At 35.1% G+C, this 16,226-nt stretch overlaps 1 protein-coding gene across 1 annotated transcript in view; it reads left to right on the forward strand.

Moving 5' to 3' along the window:
• ATRNL1 (attractin like 1) overlaps nt 1-16,226 on the forward strand; it is a gene marked incomplete at both ends in the record, with an annotated part of 679,175 nt that overhangs the window by 167,371 nt on the left and 495,578 nt on the right. The gene's annotated exons all lie outside the window — the stretch shown is intronic.

Raw genomic sequence — 16,226 nt, forward strand, 5'->3', positions numbered from 1 at the left:
TTTGTGCTGTGGAACTCTTCTTTATGACACTGTGGTGGTTCATAATGACTCTATGCATTTGTCAAACCATACTGTATACCACAAAGAAAGAACTTTCCTGACGGCAAATTAAAAAAAAAGTCAACCAGCATGTCAGGGGATCCCAGAAGGGAATGCAAACTGTGAGAAATAAATTTAACTGTATTACAAATGCCATAACCTCATCAAAATAATGAGCTGACCTAAGTAACCTTGGAAAACAGCGTTTTGGCTGGATACTGTAAAACTAAAGAAAAAAACCTACATAAACATTATATTCTGATTGGTAAATTTGTTTCTCACATAGTACAGATTAACAATTCTAACAATACTTTATATGTTTAGTAGGTTTGGACAAATATATAAATTAATTGTGTTTAATGTGAGCCAGGTTTCCCACCGTCACAGAAAGACATAGACATAGAGAATGGACTTGAGGACACGGGGTGGGAGGGGGAAGTTGGGGCAAAGTGAGAGTAGCATTGACATATATACACTACCGAATGTGAAATAGTTAGCTAGTGGGAAACAGCAGCATAGCACAGGGAGATCAGCTCCGTGCTTTGTGATGACCCATAAGGAGGATGCGAGGGAGGCTCAAGAGGGAGGGGATATGGGGATGTGTGTATGCATATGGCTGATTCACTTTGTTGTACAACAGAAGCTAACACAGTGTTGTGAAGCAATTATACTCCAATGAAGGTCTATTAAAAAAACATGCGAAGAGTAAAGACTATAAAGAACCCTGTGGGGAATTCCCTGGCGGTCCAGTGGTTAAGACTCCGAGCTTCCACTGCAGGGGCCACAGATTCGATCCCTGGTTGGGGAACTAAGATGCCACATGCCGTGTGGCATGGCCAAAAAAAAAAAAAAAAAAAAGAAGAGAAAAAAGAATCCTGGTATTGGTTTAGAGTATAAGCATGAATTCAAGTTTATTTTAATATTTAATATATATACGCAGAGGTATATATACATATATTTTCTAGCTCAGTTCTCCAAGAGGGCCTGGAAGCCATGATGCCCCACTAGCAATGAGCACATTCAGTGCCCACAATCCTGGTTTCTAAATACCATTTTCCAATGAAAGGAACCAGGGCTCTCTGGAGTAATGGCTGGTTCTAGGGCTGGGGCAGGGAGAACACAAGGTGAACCTGAAGTATTGTTTAATGCCAGAAAGTAAGAAAGTGCTCAAAACAAAATAAAGGAGGATGGGAGCATGTCAAAGGGACACAGCCAACCAGAAAGAGTTCTTAATCGGTCAATCTGGGCAAAAAATAATGATTGTGTTGGATTGTAACCCAAAGAACAGAATACATATCCATGTGATTTAAGTGACTGAATAGATAATAAATGGGTGAGAATGGATAAATATTCCTTACAGAAAATTCCAAATAATAAATGTAGAATGAATGAGGGAAATAAAAAATTGCTGTTAGAACCCCACAGTAATAAGTGCCGTAAGAATAGTCTTCTGAAGAATGTACAAGTTAGTGGGTGAAACTTTAAGGAGAAAAAATATATTTGTGTAGCTTCCAAATATCTTCCTCAAAAATATTTATTAATTACTATGGTGGTTTGAACGTATGTCCACAAGTATCTTGACACTCATTCCCCTAGGAAGTGGAGCTTAATTTCTCTCCCCTTGAGTGTGAGTTGGACATGGTGACTCCTAGTGAATAGAGTGTAGATGTGGAAAAACTGTAACTTTACAGTGGAGGGTGTAAGGTGACATCACCATAAACAAGTGATCAAGGTTAACAACACCAGTAATAAGTCATGTTAATATCACATACCCCCTGATATGATGTGGTGAGAAGGGCACCTCACTTCTGTGGTATTCTTTCCCCAAATCTATAACCTGGTTTAGTCATCAGAAAACATCAGACAAAACGACATTGAAGGACATTTTACAAAATACTTGACCAGCCCTCTAGAAAAGAATCTGCTTCCAAGCTCATTCACATGTTGGCACAATTCAGTGCCTTGCAATTGTAGGGCTGAGGTGACTGTTTTCTAGTTGGCTGTCAGCCAGTGACCACTTCGGCTCTGAAAGAATGCTCACGTTCTCTCCCTCATCCCCCTTCCGTCTCCAGAACTCGCATTGTAGAGTCTCGACAACTGAAATGAGATCACTTACACTTTGAATCTCCTTCAAGTAGAGACTAATGTCTTTGAAGGGATCATCTGACTGAGTCCATCCAGGATGATGTCCCTTTCTCAAAGCCAACTGTGCCATGTAACAACCTAATCATCAGAATGACTATCCCATCATATGTTCAGGTCCCTACCACACTCAGGAGGAGGTCATTAGTGTTTGATTAAATACCTGAGGTACTATAACCCAGCTTCATCAACACATAAGACTAACCATCATACCATACAGTTTACCCATTTATAGTGTATAACTCAGTGGTTTTTAGTATATTCAGAGTTATACAACCATCACTACAGTCAGTTTAAAAACACTTTTATCATCTTTCAAAGAAACCTTGTACTTATTAGCAGTCATGGCCTGTTTAACCACCCCCCACCCTGGTCAGCTATGGATTTACACATCCTGAACATTCTATCTAAATTGAGTCATATAATTGTAGTCTTCTTTTACTGCCTTCTTTCACACCACAGTGTTTTCAAGGTTTATCCATGTTGTGGCATATAGCAGTGCTTCATTTCTTTTTATTACCAAATAATATTCCATTGTATGACTATACTACATTTTGTTTATTCATTCATCATTTGATGAACATTTGAGTGTTTCTAATTTTTCGTTTTTAAAATAATGCATCTATGAATATTCATGTACAAGTTTATGTGTGGACATATTTTCATTACCTTGGAAATGGAATACCTAGGTCATATAGTAACCATGTTTAACCTTTTGAGGAACTGCCTGACTGTTTCAAAGCTGCTGTGTTATTTTACATTTCCACCAGCAGTGCATGAGGGTTACAGTTACTCTACATCCTTGCCAACATTGCTTATTTCACATCGTTTTTTTTTTTAATAGATCTTTATCGGAGTATAATTGCTTCACAATACTGTGTTAGTTTCTGTTGCACAACAAAGTGAATCAGCCATATGCATACACACATCCCCATATCCCCTCCCTCTTGAGCCTCCCTCCCACCCTCCTTATGGGTCCTCACAAAGCACGGAGCTGATCTCCCTGTGCTATGCGGCTGCTTCCCACTAGCTAACTATTTTACTTTCGGTTGTGTATATATGTCGATGCTACTCTCACTTTGCCCCAGCTTCCCGCTCCCACTGCATGTCCTCAAGTCCATTCTCTATGTCTACATCTTTATTCCTGCCTTGCAACTAGGTTCATCAGCACCATTGTTTGTTTGTTTGTTTTTAGATTCCATATATATGCGTTAGCATACTGTATTTATTTTTTTCTTTCTGATTTACTTCACTCTCTGTGACAGACTCAAGGTCCATCCACCTCACTACAAGTAACTCAATTTTGTTTCTTTTTATCGCTTAGTAATATTCCATTCACATCGTTTTGATTGTAGTCATCCTTGTGGGTGTGAAGTAGTATCTCATTGTGGTTTTGATTTGCAGTCATTTGGTGGCTAATGATGTTGAACATCTTTTCATGTGTTTATTAGCTATTAGTATTTCTTCTTTTGAGAAATGTCTATTGGATTCTTTGCACATTGTTTAATTGGGGTATTTGTCTTTTTATTATTGAACTGTGAGTGTTCTTTATATATTCTGAATATATCCCTTACTAAAGATTGATTTGCAATTATTTTCACCCATTCTGTGGGTTGTCTTTCACTTTCTTGATAGTGCCCTTTGAAGCACAAAAGTTTTTTTTTTTAAAATAAATTTATTTATTTATTTTTGGCTGTGTTGGGTCTTCATTGCTGTGCGCGGGCTCTCTCTAGTTGCGTCGAGCAGGGGCTACTCTTCGTTGCAGTGCGCAGGCTTCTCATTGCGGTGGCTTCTCTTGTGCGGAGCATGGGGTCTAGGCGTGCGGGCTTCAGTAGTTGTGGCATGCGGGCTCAGTAGTTGTGGCTCGCAGACTCTAGAGTGCAGGCTCACTAGTTGTGGCACATGGGCTTAGTTGCTCTGCAGCATGTGGGATCTTCCTGGACTAGGGATTGAACCCGTGTCCCCTGCACTGACAGGTGGATTCTTAACCACTGTGCCATCAGGGAAGTCCCCACCAAAGTTTTAAATTTTCATGTTTTATCTATTTTTTCTATTCTTTCTTGTGCTGTTGGTTTCATGCCTGTGAAATCATGTATAATAAAAGATCCCAAAGGTTTTCACCTATGTTTTCTCTTCAGGCTTTAATAGTTTTAGCTCTTACGTTTAGGTCTTTGATCTGTTTTGAGTTAATTTTTGTGTGTGGTGTGAGATAGGGATCCAGCTTAATTCTTTTGTTCATGTCTATAAGCACCATTTGTTGAAAAGACGGTTTTTTCCTTATTAAATTTACTTTAAATTTTGTATATATTTTTTCATCTTAGAAATTGAATTTTAGTCATTTTTATATTTTCCATTTCTCTCCTTCTTATGTTGATATTTTACTCTGTATTCTCGAGTATATGGAGCATACTTTTAATAGCTGTTTTAAAAATCCTTCTCTACTCATCCCAATTGGTATGCCATTTCTTTCTCTGTTTCTATTGGCGTGTGTGTGTGTGTGTGTGTATATATATATATATATATATATATATATATTTTTTTTTTTTAACTGATTATGAATCAGAATTTCCAGGTTGGTTATTTTTGGTGGTATTATCCTGGACATTGTGATTTTTTTTCTAGCTTATTCAGTTTTGTTCTATTTCTTTAAGTGTGTTGGACTTTATTCTGGCATTCAGTTGTGTTACTTCAAAAATTGTTTTTAATATTTGTCATGGCCTGTACATAGCAGCCCTAAGTTCAGTGCTAATTTATTTCCACTACTAAGACAGTGCCTTTCTGTGTTCTGCATACAGTGCTCTTTGTATTAAGAGGTCTCTCCACGTTGACTCTTGGGAGTATAAGCTATTTCTAGTCCTACGTGAGTTCCTGACATTGTTTTACTTACTTTTTTCTGATGGTTCTTTCTCCAGCTTCATAGAGTTTCACACTGTGTTCAATTTATTATTTAACCAAAGATTCAAGGGGACCTGTCTATAGATTGCTGTGTGCAACTCTCTCTTCTCTAGTATTTTGCCCCACAAAGCCTAACCACCATGGCCTCCCTGAACTTTGCTCTTTGTTTCCTCAACTAAATGAGGGTTTGGGTTTTCCTCCCTGGGCTTTATCCTCAAATCTGCCTCCAGATAGCAAGCCAGGGCAGTCATATTTTGTCGTCTTTTTCTCAGGGATGCCATTCCTGAACTGCCTGTTATACTTGAAAGTAGTTGTTTCATATATTTTGTTCAGTTTTCCTATGTTTACACTAGAGGTCAGTTCTCACAGCAGTTAAACCTTCATGGGCAGAAGTGGAAATCTTCTATGTGTTTTTATTTACAGTGAATCTCTTGTAAGCAGCATTAATGTCTTGTTTTTTATTGTTGTTGTTGATGTGTTTTTAAAATCTATTCTGATAATCTCTGTCTTTTATCAAATTGTTTAGTCAATTTAGATTTAATATAATATTGGTAATATTGAATTTAGTCCTACCATCATGGTATCAATTTTAAAATTTCCTTTATTTTTTTCTCTGTTGTTTGTTCCTCCTTTTGCCTTTTTTTAGATTAATTGAGTGTTTTTAAAGTCCACTTTTATCACTTTTATTGGAATTTTAGCTATACCTCTTTTGTGTTTTTTTTAGTGACTGCTGTAGTGATTGTAATAGTCATCTTTATCTTATCACAGTCTACCTTGAATCAATATTATACTACTTCATGTATAAGGTAAGAATATTACAAAAGTGTAATTCCATTTGCTCTTTTCCTGTCCTTTGTGTGATTACTGCCATATATTTTACTTCTATATATGTTATTAACCACACATCACATTATTTTTTTTACTTTAAAAAGACAATTTTCTTATAAAAAATCATAATAATAAAAAAATCTTTCTATTTACCCATGTATTGACCATTTTCTGTGATCTTCATTTTTCCCTATTGATCTGAATTTCCTTTTGCTATAACATTTCTTTAGCTTGATGAACTTTATGTAACATTTTAAAGTAGTGTGTTTCTCAGTTGGGCTATAAATTAGCTTTTATACATCTGAAAAAATTTTTATTGTGTATGTGTGTGTCCTCATATTTGAAGGATATTTTTACTGGTAATAGCATTCTAAGTTGACAGATATATTTTTTCAATAATTTGAAGATGTAATTTCCTTTTCCTCTGGCTTCTACTTTCTCTTCAGAATTCCTCTGTCAGTTTTATTGTTTCTCCTTTGAAAGTAATATGTCTTTTTCTTCCCTCTGACCTTTTAAAATATATTTTTTCCTTAGTTTTTGGATGTCAGCAATTTTAGTGTGATGTACCTAAGTATCATCTTTCTTTTTTTAATTGTGACATGTGTTTTTCATCATGTTTGTAAAATTTTCTGCCATTATCTCTTCAAATATTGCATCTGTCCCATTGTGTCACTCTAGTCTGTATTTCTAAAAGTTTGATTCACTTATGTTAGGCTTTTTCACCATGTTCCTAAGTTTTCTTATTGTCTTGTCTGTATTTTATATCCTTGCACCTCCTCTGATCTATATTTTGATTCATTAATTCTTCCTTTAGATGTTTCTAGTTTTCTCTTAAACCTATTTTTTAATTAGTCATTGTTATTTAACATAGCACGCGAGGTTCACTGTATTAAAACAGTTTTACACATGATTCTGCATCATCTATTTTGCTGAATTCTGCTAGGCAGTTCTTCTACCAGTCTCTCCTGATTTTTCTCTTGTGGCTCCATTTATCTGGCAGCTTGACTGGTTTTGGATGATCTCAGAATTCTTTACTCACACGTCTGGTGGTTTGAGCTGATTGCTTGATCTAGGGGTCCTCAGGCTGCAAATGATTGTTCTCTGCTGTATTTGGCCTATCATCCTCTGGTGGTGTAGACTGGGATGCTGTACATATATGTTTAGAATAGAATTCGAAGAAGGAGAGAGCAGAGTATATATGGCTCTTGAGGCGTAGGCTCAAAATTTCCATACCATTACTTCTGAATTCCACTGTTCTGAAACAGTCTTCATGCCAATGCATGTTCAAATGGTGGGAAAAAATTGTACTTTTTTGATGAGAGCAAGGATAAAGTAATATTATGAATTTTGTACATACAGAGATGTGAAGAATTTGTGTAAATTAACTCTCCTCACCAATATGGGTTAATAAATCATTTTCTTTATTATCCTCCTAGTTGATGTGAAGTGGTAGCTCTCTGTGGTTTTGTTTTGCATTTCCCTTATGACTTATGGTGTTCTTTTCATGTGCTTATTAGCTACTCATATACTTTCTATGGAAAATGTCTATTCAAATCATTTGCCCACTTTTTTTGTTTTTTGTTTTTTTGCGGTACATGGGCCTCTCACTGTTGTGGCCTCTCCCGTTGCGGAGCACAGGCTCTGGACATGCAGGCTCAGCGGCCATGGCTCACGGGCCTAGCCGCTCCGCGGCATGTGGGATCTTCCCGGACTGGGGCACAAACCCGTGTCCCCTGCATCAGCAGGCGGACTCTCAACCACTGTGCCACCAGGGAAGCCCCATTTACCCACTTTTAAATTGAGGTTTTTTTTTTAAATGGTAGAATTGTAAGAGTTATTTATGTGTTCTGAGTATGAGATCCTTATCAGACATATGATTCTCAAATATTTTCCACTGTTCTGTGTGTTGTCTCTTCACTTTCTTGACGGTGTCATTTGAGGCACAGGATTTTTTTTTTTTTGCTGTACACGGGCCTCTCACTGTTGTGGCCTCTCCCGTTGCGGAGCACAGGCTCCGGACGCGCAGGCTCAGCGGCTATGGCTCACGGGCCCAGCTGCTCCGCGGCATGTGGGATCTTCCCGGACCGGGGCACGAACCCGTGTCCACTGCATCGGCAGGTGGACTCTCAACCACTGCGCCACCAGGGAAGCCCAAGGCACAGCATTTTTTTGATAATGTCCAGTATATCTTTTTTTTCTGTTAGTTGCTTAAGCTTTAGGTGTCATATATAAGAAACTGTCGCCTAATCCAAAGTCATGAGGATTTACATCTATATATTCTTCGAACATTTTTGTAATTTTAGCTCTTACCTTTAGGTTTTTGATCCTTTTTTAGTTAATTTTTATATATGGTGTGAAGTATGGGTCCAGACTTATCCTTCTGCATGTGAATATCAAGCTATCCTGGCACCATTTGTTGAAAAGACTATTTCCCCAGTTAAACTTCTTGACACCCTTGTTGAATATCAATTGACCATAGATGTATGGTATTATTTCTAGACCTAATTCTATTCTATGGTCTATATGTCTGTCCTTATGACAATGGCACATGGTTTGATTACTGTAACTTTGAAGTAGGTTTTGAAATTGGGAATTGTTAGTACTCCAACTCTGTTTTTCTTTATCAAGATTGTTTTGCCTAATCTGAGCCCTCTGTTTCTAAACATGAATTTTAGGATCTGCTTGTCTATTCCTATAAAAAAAGTCTTTTGGAATTTGATGGCATTGAATTTGCAGATCAGTTGGGATGAATTTCTATCTTAATATTAAGTCTTCCCATCCATGAATACAGATGCCTTTTCATTAATTCCTTTTAATAATGTTTTGTAGTTTTCAATGTACAAATCTTGCATTTCTTTGGTTAAATGTATTGTTAAATATTTTATTCTTTCTGATGCTATTGTATTTGGTATTGTTTTCTTAATTTCACTCTCAAACTTTTCAGTTTGGAAGTGTATAAAAATACAATAAAACAGATTTTTCTACAATTGATCTGTAGCATTGTTGAAGACAATTATTAGATTAAATAATGTTTTTGGATTTCTTAGTTTTCTGTATGGAAGATTATGTCATCTGAAAGTAAAGTTAGTTTTCTTCTTTTTCAATCTGGTTGCCTTTCATTTTTTTTTTCTTGCTTAATTGCCCTGTCCAGAACCTCCAGTACAGTACTGAATAGAAGTGACAAGTAAGGACAGTTTTGTCTTGTTCCTGACCTTAAAAAGAAAACTTACAGTCTTTTACCATTAAATATGATGTTATCTATGAAGTTTTTATATATGCCCTTTATCAGGTTAAGATAATTCCCTGCTATTCTAGTTCGTTGAGTATTTTCCATCTATTGAGATGATGTTGTGATCCACCCCCACCCCACTTTATTTCTCTAATAGTATGTTGTATTGATTGATTTTCATATATTTAAATAATCTTGCATTCCTGGGGTAAATGCAACTTAGTCATGATGTATAATCCTTTTATATTCTAGTGGATTCAGTTTGCTAGTATTTTGTTGAGAAGTTTTGCAGTTACAATCGTAAGAGGTATTGGTCTGGCATCATCTTTTCTTGTGATAAGTTTGTCTTGTCTTTGTATTAGGTTAATACTGGCCTCATAGAATGAATTAGGAAGTCTTACCTTTGCTTCTGTGTTTTGGAAATATTTGTGAATAATTGTTAATTCTCCTTAACTGTTTGGTAGAATTCATGAATTAAGCCAGTTGATCTTGGGCTATACTTTTCTGGCACTTTGTTGATTAATAACTCAATCTTTTTATTGTTAAAGCCTGTGCCTATTTTCTGTTTCTCCTCTAGTAAGTCTTGGTAGTTAGTATCTTTCTAAGAATCTCCCCTATCATCTAGGTTATCTAATTTATTGGCATCCAGTTGTTCATAGTATTTCCCTATAGTCCTTTTCCCCAGTCTTTGTCAGTCGTATGTCTCATCTTCCATTCCTGATTTTAATAATTTGTATCTTCGTATATTTCTTTGTTAGCCTAGCTAAAGCTTTGTTGATTTTGTTGCGCATTACAAAGAACAGTTTGTATTTGGCTTTATTGATTTTCTTTATTGTTTTCCTACTCTGCATTTTATTTATTTTCACTCTAATCTTCATTATTTCCTTTCTTCTGCTTGCTTTGAGTTTAGTTTTCTATTAATTTTTTACTTTATTAAGGTACAAAGTTGGTTGATATGAGACCTTTTCTCTTTTTTAATGTAGGCTTTTACAGCCATAATTTTTTTTCTGAGCAGTGTTTTGCTGCATCCTGTAAGTTTTGGTATATTATGCTTTATTTTAATATACCTGAAAGTAATTTTTAATTTTCCTATGATTTGTTTTTTGATCCATTGGTTATTTAGGAATGTGTTGCTTAATTTCCACAATTTGTGATTTTCCCAAATTTTCTGTTACTGATTTCTAATTTTATTCAATTGTGGTTAGAGAACATACTTTATATGACTTCAGTCCTTTTACATTTATTGAGGTTTGTTTTATGACCTAGTATATGGTCTATCCTGAAGAGTTTTTTATGTGCACTTAAGAAGAATGTATATTCTGCTGCTGTTATGTGGATTTTTCTGTTTATGTCTGTTTGGTCCAGTTGGTTTATAGTGTTGTCCAAGTCTTCTAATCCCTTGCAAATCATCTGCCTAGTTGTTTGATTCATTATTGAAAGTGAGGTACTGACGTCTCCAACTATTTCTGTTGAGTTCTTTATTTCTGTTTTAATTTCTGTCGGTGTTTGCTTCATGTAGTTTGAGGCTCTGTTAGATGCATGTATGTTTACAATTTTTATATCTTATCGATGGATTGTCCTTTTTATCAGTATAAAATATCCCTCTTCATCTTCAGTAACATTTTAAAAGTCTGATATTTCTATAGCCATTCCATCTTTCTTGTGGTTGCTGTTTGTATGCTATATCTTTTTTCATCCATTCACTTTCAATCTCTTTGTGTATATAGGTGTGTCTCCTATGAAGGGTACATAGTTAGATCTTTGTCTTTTATCTGGTCTGTCTTTTCTGCCTTTTGATTAAATCATTTGATCTATTCATATTTAATGTTATTTTTGATGCAGTTGGATTTATGTGAGTTATTTTATTTTTTCCCTGTATATCATGAATTTTCTGTTCTTCCACTCTTCATTTGTTTATTTTTTTGCAGTAAGTGAATATTTTCTATTATAACATTTTAATTTTTAATGATTTTTCATTATATTTTATGAGTTATTTTCTTTCTTTTTTAAAATAAATTTATTTATATTTTGGCTGCATTGGGTCTTCATTGCTGTGTGTGGGCTTTCTCTAGTTGCGGCAAGCGGGGGCTACTCTTTGTTGTGGTGTGCGGGCTTCTCATTATGGTGGCTTCTCCTGTTGCAGAGCATGGGCTCTAGGTGCGTGGGCTTCAGTAGTTGTGGCACTCGGGCTCAGTAGTGGTGGCTCACAGGTTGTAGAGCGCAGACTCAGTAGTTGTGGTGCATGGGCTTAGTTGCTCCGTGGCATGTGGGATCTTCCCGGCCAGGGCTCAAACCCGTGTCCCCTGCATTGGCAGGCGGATTCTTAACCACTGAGCCACCAGGGAAGTCCATGAGTTATTTTCTTAGTGGTTACTCCAGGGTTTACCATATATAGCTTATCTTATTAAAATATGCTTCAGATTTATACTAACTTAATGCCAGTGAGATGAAATAATGTTACTCATATAGGTCTAGTCTCTTTCTTCCCTTTTTGTGGTATTGTTATATGTATTACATCTGTATGTGTTGCAAACCCAGCAGTCCATTTTTATAGTTATTATTTATATAGTTTTATGTCTTTTAAAGAATCTGAGGAAAGAAAGGAGGATAGTATGTACTTATAGCTTTTGTTATATTAATCTTTGTATTAACCATGTTTGGTTTTCTTTGTTTCTGTGGATCTTTGTTTACCATCTAGTAATACCATGTCGTATACTTGGCCCGATATAGATTTTCTCCGATACACTTCCTCTGTGGTGTTATTGGGGAATGCATTATGTTTTATGTTTTATAGGCCCAACAATACCATTATTTATAACATTTAAAATACAATCTTTAAAAATCTTGTAAAAGAAGAAAGGAGACAAAAGATGTATATTTACTGTCTTTTATAATGACAGTTCTGTTATTGGTGCTCTTTGTTATATTTTGTGGAGTTAAATTACTATCTGGTGTCACATGCTTTCTTCTTGAAGAGCTTCCTTTAGTATTTCTTGTAAGGCACATCTGCTAACAGTGAATTCTCTCAATTTTTGTTTATCTGTGAATGTTTCACTTTAATTTTTGAAGAGCAGTCTCGATGGATAGAAAATTTTTCGTTGACAGTTTTATTTTCAGGAGTTTGAATATATTATCCCACTGGCTACTGACCCCCATTTTTCCTGATTAAAAGCCGGTTATTAGTCTTATTGGGATTTTTTTTAGGTGAGGAGTCATATTTTCTCTTGCTGCTTTCAAGATTTCCTACTTGTTTTTGGCTTTTATCACTTTTATTATAATGTATTTATTGATCTCTTCATGTTTATTGTACTTAAATTTTGTTAAGCTTCTTGGATGTGTAGATTAACATTTTTATCAAATTTGGGGATTTTTCAGGAGTTATTTCTTCAAATAAATTTTAGCCTTCTTTCTTCTCTCCCATCTTTCCAACACTCCCATTACACATAGGTTGGTGTACTTAATGGTGTCCTGCATTTAGCTGAGGCTCTGTTTATTTTTCTTCATTCTGTTGTCTCTCTGTACTTCAGCTTCCATGGTCTCTACTGATCTTTCTTCAAATTTGCTAATTCTTCTGCCAGTTCAAATTTACTGTTGAATCTCTAGTGTATTTTTCATTTCAGTTTTTTTAAATGCTTTTATTTTTTTTCTGTTAGTATGTGTAGAATTTTATCCACCCCCACCCCCCGGCTATTTTTTGGCTGCACTGTGCAGCGTGAGGGATCTTGGTTTCCCGACCAGGGATCAAATCCATGCACCCTGCAGTGGAAGTGTGGAGTCTTAACCACTGAACCGCCAGGGAGGTCCCTCATTTCAGTTATTTTACTGTTCTACTTTATAATTTCCATTCGTTCTTTTTTATAATTTCTGTGTTTTTATTGATACTCTCTTTTTGTTGAGACATTGTCATCATATGTAACTTTAGTTCTTTAAGCATAATTTTCTCATTTTTTCTGCCTTTAATTATTTTAAATATTTTTATTGTTTTCTAATTGTCCTTTTACTCCAATTCTTGGGTTGTCAATTCTCATTTTTATTATCTCTCTTTTGCCTGACTCTTCTTCATGATGCTTTGTGATTTTTCATTTTGAGGTTTAATTCAGTAAGTGTTGTTGTTGTTGTTTTCATTGTCTTTTATTTCGGTATCAAAGGCTTGCAAACGAAGGTGTGATGGCCAAACCTGGTTGACTGCCTATTTTTGTAAATAAAGTTTTATTGGATTATAGCTGTTATCAATTGTTTGTGTATTGTGTATGGTTACTTTTGTACTGCAGTGGCAGCAGTGGTAGTTGTGAAGAGATTTTATGGTCTGCAAAGACTAAAATACTTACTGTCTTGCAGTTTACAGAATCAAGTTTTTCCAGTTTCTGTTCTGTGTGACCTGAGTTGAAGAAGTATTTCAAGGGTCCATTTATGTCTGCTTTTGCATGAGGCTTTTCTTTTTTACAGAATAGGTTTTAACACTATTGTTTGATGTTGGGGTTTCTCTACTATATGGGAAGTGTGAATTTCAACCCAACCCATATGATCAGTATAGGCTTTAAGTTCTCACAAGTGACTTTTGTCTTTCATACATTCTTACCCACGTTAAGGTTCCTTTCTGCTTCTTTGGGCTTGTGATGTATTTTAGTACCTTTTTCACAGATAGGGGCTACAATTGAAGGCTTTAAGCATTTTAAATATGGTTCAGTTTAGCTCTCTATTTTGAGTATGCCAGAGATTATATCTCCTGGCCCTGCTGGGTTTTGACCCATACCTATTAGCTGTTGTTAGTCTATCCCCATGTATAGTAAAGTTCTGTCACTAGCTCACACTTCTCTTTCACATTCTTGTTTTGAATCCCTGTTTTATTTTTAGCAATGATAATTCCCTTTTCTTCTAAAGGGCTCTGTTTTGAAAAAAAGTTTTGGGTAAATTTTAGCCTTGATTTTCTGTGTATATATTTTTTTGAATTTTGTTGAGAATGCCAAACAGATACTTTTCAATGTTTTACATCTGTTTTAGAGAGCACATATTTTTCAAAATGATGTACTTTATTTGCATATGAAGTGCTGTGTTTTTCATTATGTTTTATTTTCATCTTTTTCTGTTTGTGTGTACATAGATGAGAAGCCATCTGGGCTGGTTTTTAAATTTAAACAAAACAGTGTGGATGACTTCTGTTTAGTTTCATTCATGTTCCAGAACCAGGTTGTTATTAGAACCTTTCAAGTTACAGTGTATCCTGGAAGAACTATTAGATACAAGCTTACATTACCTGTTGATCCAACCCCCTGATGGCAGTGGAGAATAAAACATCATCATAGGCTTTATAGTATATCCTTTTCCTGTGTTTGATACAGCCATTATTACATCTGGGTCGTGCTTTCTATAACATACCTTATCCTTTGCCATTGCTGCCATACTAGTTATAAGCGGCAACGATGACTGTCCTTTTCTTGCTGGAAATTTTGCCAGCAGTTAGGTCTACATTATACCAGCTTTCTGTATGGTATATTCATTACTTGGAACATTAGACTTTCCTGTATCTCATTGTAGCAGCTGATATGCTTCTTGGTTGCACCATGGCCCAGAACTGCCTAGAACTTGTCGCTTTCAGGAAAGTTACAGTTGAGTGGCATTATGCCAGGAGTCCTCTTTTAATTCCCAGAGGTATAGTAGGTTACTATTTTCTAGTTTTACTTACTAGTTGTCATCATACCCCAATTCTTGTTGTTGCTGGCAAGTTTTTTTATTATTACACTGGTAATCTATGAGGAGGATATTAGATGAGATTGGTAAATTTAGTCATTTTATTCAGAAGTTAAGATATTTGTTTTTCTGATGAAAAAGTGTAGCCAGGGTTTCATAAAAATGCTTATAGTAACCCATTTCTTATTTTGACTTTTTCAGATAATGCTTTACATGTAGTGAGCACTCAATAAATTTAGTTTTTACTTGAGTGAATTAATTAGTGGTTTTACATAAAATTTTTGATGAAAAAATAACTTAAAATTTTAAGCACAATGTTAAAAAATTAAAGTTCTTGTCATTATTTTTCCTTATTATAAAAGTAATATGAATTTATTGTAGAAAACTGATGATGCATAAAAATCTTACTAAACTAAGATAACCATCATTAACTTTTCCATGGGCATATTAATACATTTAAAAACAAAATTGTGTTCATTCTAAATATCTTGTTTGAATCCTTATTTTACTCAATTTATTATGAATATTTTTCTTGTTATTAAATTTTCTCTTAGCTGTTTCATAATGTAATATAAAATTTGAAAACTATATTGTAATTTTCTCAGTTTCATAAAGAGGAAGATTACTCAACATTTTTCCATGATGACTGCATGTCATTTCTATACTATGTTGCAATAGTTATGCCTCTGAAAATTTCTGTAAGATATAGGTATTTGTTTTTTACTTTTTTTTTTTCTTTACTCTTTGATGTTAACTCATATGACCTTGTGCTAGTCTCTTGGGATTTCCCTCTTACTTTCAAATTTTCTATGTATAATAGGTATGAGATTTAATGTCTGGTCTTTGATTCATACATCCTGATTGTGCATTTGTTTCTGCCGTTCTTTAAATGTGTGACTTTGGGTAGTTGCTTAATCCAGGCCTCCTGATCTTAGAAAGAACCCTAAAAATAGTACCTTCCACACAAAATTCTTGTGAGGCTTAAATTATATAATTCATGTATGCCACTTGGTTCACTATCTAGCCATGGGGTAGTATTTACAATAGTTTAAAAACTGATACAAAATGTAAACTGACCAAGCAGAATATAGATGCCAGCCACAAACAACTGCAATCGACTAAACATTAGCTTTCTTGACTTGAGCGAGAGAGAGCTCAATTAAATGCTATCTGAGTTGTAATAATGATGAAAATGATTATGAAAGTGACAATGATTATGATGTTTCCACAAGACGTTACCAAACTAAGTCAGTATTAATGCCCCCAATAGACACTAAACATGAGCTTTTATATAGGAACTTTATCTCTCATCTGAAAATTTTAAATTCTATTGTAATATTAATATGAAAACATATTAGACCTCATATTAAGAAGACATAAAAAAATCTTATGCTTTAAATCTGTT

This window comes from Grampus griseus (assembly GCF_964374135.1).
Source record: "Grampus griseus genome assembly, chromosome: 16".
In the NCBI taxonomy this organism is placed as follows: Eukaryota; Metazoa; Chordata; class Mammalia; order Artiodactyla; family Delphinidae; genus Grampus; species Grampus griseus.